Here is a 6,964-nt window from a genome sequence, read left to right on the forward strand (position 1 = left end):
CTCCCTCCCTCCCTCCCTCTCTCCCTCATTCCCTCCCTCCTTCCCCCTCTCCCTCCCTTCCCTTCCTCACTCCCTCTCTCCCTCCCTCCCTCTCTTCATCTCTTCTTCCCTCCCTTCTTTCTCCTCCTCCATCTTAATTTCTTTTTTGGCTACTGTATCAGAGTATGAAATAGCTTCTGGGTTCCCCAGCTCTGTGTACATATGGTATGTACGGTATTTTTTATCTGTATAATATGTTAGCCATTCATTCTTTTTCATGTCTGGCTTCTTTTGAATCTGGGCAGGTGATTGTGGTCACACCATGACAGCACTAGGGATCTAAACTAACTCTTCTTCAGCCACACTTTTTTTTTTTTTAAAGCAGTTTAATGGGTACATTATAGAATCTTCCATTTTGTGTGGAATTAGCTCCTCCCCTTCAAATGCTGTAATTAACACCACTTAAAATAAAACTTGAGTAAAGTATTCAAAGGAATACCTAGATTGTGTCTTTTCTATAGGGTAGTGACAATTTGTTATTCTTTTTATAGTTTATCCTTTGACCTCATTTGATCACACACACAAAACACACAAAAACACATTCACACACACCTGCTTTTTTAATTTTGGACAAAAGCATTATATATTCCCCTATTCTACTCTTTTTTTTTTCTTTCCAAGATAGGGTTTCTCTGTATAGCCCTGGCTGTCCTGGAACTCCCTTTGTAGACCAGGCTGGCCTCGAACTCAGAAATCTGCCTGTCTCTGCCTCCCAAGTGCTGGGATGAAAGGCGTGCGCCACCACGCCCGGCCTTATTAAGGCTAAAATGAAACCTATGTCTCTCTGCCCGTAGCTTTAACTGCCGCCTATTGGACAGGTACCAGAAGGTGAGATGGTTTTGACACTTCTTTTTAATCTCTTCTGATTCACATTAAAAAAAAAATGCTTCCATGTCCCCTAAAGATTCTTTATTGGGTGAGTTAGTAAGCACAGACGTACAAATTACCAAATTAATAATGCATGCCAGAGAGCACAAACAAACAAAAATTTCTTCCTGTAGTTGCTAAGTTTTTCTAGTTACAAGTTTACCATTACACAAAGTACAGTATGCAGTGCCAGCTTGAAATTGGTCTTTTGTTTCTACTCTTCCTTGGGTTTTCCCCTGGAGGCTGGAAGTGTTCTGTGACAGGCTGATTTTTGGGATCTATAATGAGCTCAGTTCTACAAGTATGACATGTTGAAAGTGTGTTGATCTCTTATTAATTACATAGATGTAAATCTTGAGCAGGACAGTTTTATATTTTCCAACCTTGCACACTAGATAAAGGTAACCCTTTCTATAACTAAGCCAGCCTATTCCCTAAAGCAGTTTGGATAAACAGGATGTAAAATGAGGTACTTTTCGTATCCCAGCCTTCCAGCCAAAGCCCCCTCATGTTTCTTTTCCAGTTGACTGGGTGTCTTCCCAGAATGGCCGTTCTACATAGGTCTTTCCATTTGAGAATCATGGAGCCAGCTTGAATGTCCCGGTGAGCAAAGGGAAAGCAGTGCCTTTCTTTGTTGTATTATTTAGCACAGGATGATGCACTGTAGTGTCTACTGCGATCTACTGCTTACTGATGAGTGTCTCAGACAAGCCCAGATTCAAAAGGAGCCAGACGTGAAAAAGAATGAATTGCTAACATATTATACAGATTAAAAATCCCATACATATAACATGTACACACCATACATATGTGTGTTTATAGATATACACACACATATATATGTTTATGTTTTCTATATATGTTTATATATGCATGTTTATATATATATATATGGTTGTGTATGTGTTTGTGGCTCCTAACACATAAGCTAAATGTTACAATAATTTAAAAGAAGTGAAATACTGTATTGAATTATAGATACATAAGAAACATTCAATTAATTCATCTATCGTTGATCAGGTTCTAAAGCACATGGTGTTCATGAATTAAAAAGTAGGAAAAGAAAATGATGAGAAACACAAGATACTAACAAACTTTAGGTGCTATCTAACACATTGTGAAGGATGTTGAGATTTCAACATGAAACTGACTTTCTCAGGAATTTCAGTTGAGAAAACAAAATGGAATACTTGAACCTTTATAAGGTTCAGTGCAGCAGACTAATGGTTTAAAAACAAACAAACAAAATACTGTCCAGCACGATAACATATGTGAGTTACAGTGTTCTACTTAGTAGACAACAAGAAGTTAATCTTATAAATTTAAAACATCTATGTGTTCATTTCTGTTCGTCATTTTCTCTCTTATGAATGTATAAAGGTACACAAATCCTATCAGGTTTATGATTATATACTTCAATGGATATTATAGTAGCAATAGTTTAAGTTTCAAGAAGAGAAATATAAGGAGGAGGTTGCCAGTCTAGAATATGAGAGATTTGGGCCATCGATGATGAAGTCTGCCGCCTTCAATACAGAAAACTGTCCTTAAGAAAAGACCAGATGCTTTCTATATGCACCAAGAAGAACTTAGAGGTGCATTAAAATAGGTAATTTAGCGATATTCCCTAATTTTTGGCACTTATTTATGTAAGCTATAACAATTAAAATATCCCCACCTACAGTGATTTTGGCAGTATGCACTAGATTTGCATTGGTTCTAGCCAGATAAAATCCTGCATAGAGGAAGGAACATGGGTAGAAGTTAATCCAACCACAACCATTAGCGGAGGAGTTATTAGCACTTGATAGCAGCTGGGAGAGGCAGAGGAGGGATTTTCAAAACCATGTGGCCTTTTGTAGGTCTGTAGGTGATCCTTCTACAGCAGGTTCCACCGGAAGACTGGGTGAGCAACACACACTGGACTTGACGGGGAAAAAAAGAAAATAGAAATGTAATCCTAGCTCAACTGAAACGTAACATTCAACTTAATCCATTAAAGCAATCATAGTATTCAGCAGAGCAAAAAGATATGATCAGAAATGACATGAGAGATCCATCTTAAGTGAGAAAATATTTCAAATAATAAATTAGGTTTGTCCTATTACCCAGCTTTAATATTAGCCTAAAGCCACTTTCAGTGATTTAAAATCAGTTCACAAGTCTGAACTCCAGAGTATTCGGGGCTTTCTCGTTAAGTTTTTGTTTAAAATAACTGAAGGTGATGGATTTGACATACTGTAAAATGCCCTGTTTGCTGGAAAATACAATTAAGTCCAAGTATTAGAGGAACATTGCGGATTACTCTCGTGTTGGATTGTACACCATAACAAAGATGATAATGATACTATAAATTAATGTTGTCATAGAAACCCCCATAAGCGGACCCTAGCTTTAGCCTGAAGCATAAGCAAACAGCCAGTTAAGGCACTGATCTAATTCTAGTGCTTCTACAAAACTCAGCTAGGGAAGCCTTAAATAATAGAAAAAAGTTACATAGTTTTATGAAAAATCTCTTGATTCTTATTTGAAAATCTCCCAGATGAATAATTTTAAGTGCATAAAATTTAGTCTTCATTTTATCTGGCAGAGCTGTGCAGTTTCTTATAATCAAATTTACAGATGTAATTACTTATTTCTAACAGCTCCTCTGATTGTCACTTAAGCCTGCTTGATAAATGTTTTCAAAGGTTATGATAGAAGCAATTTTTACACTTGTTTTTCTCTTAGTGATGGTGCTGCTGTCGTTCCTAGCCGCCAGAGGGCAGCAAAAACACCTGCATTAAGAACGAATCAAGGACGCAAAAGGTTTTTCTCTCCTACAGCTTTTGTATGAATTTCATTTTTCAGTTGATTCTAAACGTTCTATACTAGTCAATAATTTTAAGTATAAATACTATTTCTAAAGCGAAGTTCGTGGTCAAATATGTGTGTAACTGGTAATAAAAATAAGAGTTAGTGTTTATTGATTGCTGTTTTCTTCATGGAATATTGGGCTTTGCTTTGTGGCAAAACCAACAGGAAGAACACTCATTATCTAGAAGCAACTTGAAGATCTTAAACCATTTTTGTTTTAATTTGCAAACAAACAAGCAAACAATCAATCAAACCCAAACTGAACTCTTTTTCTGGCTATACTTTGTCAACTTTCCTTATCTAGTATAAAAGTTCTTGTCACTCAAAATATTTATATGAAAATGAACTGCTTGAATTCAAATCTCAAAACCAGAACTTCTACTCCATAAATTTAGTTTAAGAATATTATAATTAATCAAACTAATATTTGCTCCGAGTAATTCTTGCCTTATATAACATCCAACTTGTGCATTGGTTTGATTCAATATTTGACATCATTTTTATTATTTGGGGATATTGTGTAACTTAGAAAAGTCTTTGATTACAGAAAAAAAATATTTTTTACATTTCATTTAGTAATGTCCTTGCAGCTTATTTAGCTAGAGAGAGAAGTTGCTCATTTAAGGCATTTAAAGTTCATTTCTAGGTATAAGTCATTATGGTAATTTAGCACCTATCCTTCCTAGCTGCCACGCGAAACTTGACATCATACATCTGGATAAGCTAGAGACAGAAACTGCAGTGCAGTGTTAGCATGTCTCAGGGTCGCAAGAACACTGATACTGGAGTACAGCAGACTATCTGGCTTGACTTGATTTAAAAATCACTAGAAGTTCTCACTTATTCTACTTGAAGATTTATTTACTGATCCTTAAAACCATAGTAAGTTATAGCTACTGAGGGATCTTTTTTCATTTTCTAAATGGTAATATTGATCATTAAGCAAGAATGTTTTTATCATACAGTTGACTATAAATTTTAAAACTACAGAGAATTTTAAAACCTATTTCTTTTATTTTTGAGATCACAATACAATCACGTCAATCCCCCTTCCCTTTCTTCTTCCAAGGTCTATATACCCCTCCTCGATCTCTTTAAAATCTACGGCCCCTTTTTATTAATTGTTGTTGTATGCTATATGTTCATGTATTATAAATATTCTTAAATATAACCTGTTTAGTCTGTATAATGCTACACACACACACACACACACACACATACACACACACACACACACACACACAGAGAGAGAGAGAGAGAGAGAGAGAGAGAGAGAGAGAGAGAGAGAGAGAGAGAGAGATTTAAAAGGAACGAAACACAGGGGCAACAATAATGAATTCCTGAACGAAACATGTATAACATGGAAAGTCAAAACTAGAAACATGGGCTGGGGAGATGGCTCAGCAGAAAAGAGCGCTGACTGATCTTCCGAAGGTCCTGAGTTCAAATCTCAGCAGCCACATGGTGGCTCACAGCCACCCATAATGAGGTCTGAAACCCTCTTCTACTTAGATATAATAATAAATAAATCTTTGAAAGAAAAAACTGGAAACATGGTCAGGTGCAGAATTATGTTCCTGAGTCCCAGGTAAAGAAGCATTTTATATCATGTAGGAAATGAACTCTCAAAAGAAACCGAAGCTCCTTGTCTTGCCTAGGGACTTCTAGCCTCCAGAACTGTGACATCAATTTCTGCTGTATCTAATATTCAGTTCATTCAGAATGTGAGTTTTTCATCTAAACGTTGATACTTAGTTTTAACATCTGCTAGAATATTAGCTTTTTATGACTGATATCTTCACTTAATTTATTTTCAAGAATCACTTGCTTATGCCTTTGTTTCTCTGTTCAGGTGTGCCCATATATTCTTATTCATTCATTGGTTCTCTACTGTTACAAACAGTGTCCTCTGCACAATTTTAGACAAGATTCTGTGGGTGTATATTATTAGTTTCCTGGGTATTTATGTAGATATAGCATTGCTTGGTTATATAGATTTTTATGTTAGATATTTTCATAGGTTAACACTTTTTGTTTAACAATTTTGCACACACTTATGTGTACTCACATACATGCACACACACAAAGACACATACATGCACACATGCATGCATGTTCACACATACACACAGACATTCTGGTTACTCTCTTTACCACATCCTTCTACCTCCTGGCATCCCTATCTTCATTACCAGTCTCTTAAATATTCATGATTTTGGTTTTACTCTCTGGCACACTCAGTTTTATAAGGGACACCTGTGTGAATGCTGGGTTGGAATGACCCATTATAACCTGGTAGGCTCATTCATCAGTGGATATACAACTGAAATTGGTGTTTCTCTCGCTACCAGAATCTGTCAGTGCAAAATAGTGAAGCAGTTAGCTTACTGCCCCCGAGCCCCTTCACTGTTATATGCCTGAGTGTTGATTCGATCGGTCTGTGCAGAACCTGTGCAGACAGCTGCAGCTCCAGTGATTTCATGATTGCAACGGCTCTGCTTCACCCTCCAAATAGATCAAAGGTCTTAATGTAAAAATGGAAAATCTTAAAATGCTAGAAAAGAAGGTGTGCTAAAACATACAGGCATAGGTCAGAACTTTCTGTATAAACTTTGGTCAATGGAAAATAAGGCTAACAATGAACAAATGGGACCTCATGAAACTAAAGCTAGTACACAACAAAGAAAACAGTCAATAAAATAAAGAGGCAGCCTACAGAGCTGGAAGAACTCTTTGCTAGCAATATATCTGACAGAAGATTAATATCTATAATACATAAAGAAGTCAAAAAGCAGCCCACCAAGAAAACAAACAGCATAATCAAAAATGGATTACAGGTATGAACAAAGATTTATCAAAGGAAGATATATGAATGGGTCATATACACTTAAAAGTATTTAACAGCCTTAGCCATTACAGAAATGCAAATTAAAAGTACATTGAGATTCCATCTCACCAGATCAGAGTGACTTTCATCAGGAAATCATATGGCATCAAATGCTGAGAAGGATATGAGAAAAATCCTTATCTTATGCTGGTGGGAGTGCAGACCACTATGGAAAGCAATGTAGAAACCCCTAAGATACATCCAAGCTTTTCCACTCCTGGCATGTATCCAAAGGACTCTAGAATCTACCACAGAGACACTTGTTTATATATATATATATATATATATATATATATATATATATATATATATAAA

This window comes from Mus pahari, chromosome 19, assembly GCF_900095145.1.
Source record: "Mus pahari chromosome 19, PAHARI_EIJ_v1.1, whole genome shotgun sequence".
In the NCBI taxonomy this organism is placed as follows: domain Eukaryota; kingdom Metazoa; phylum Chordata; class Mammalia; order Rodentia; family Muridae; genus Mus; species Mus pahari.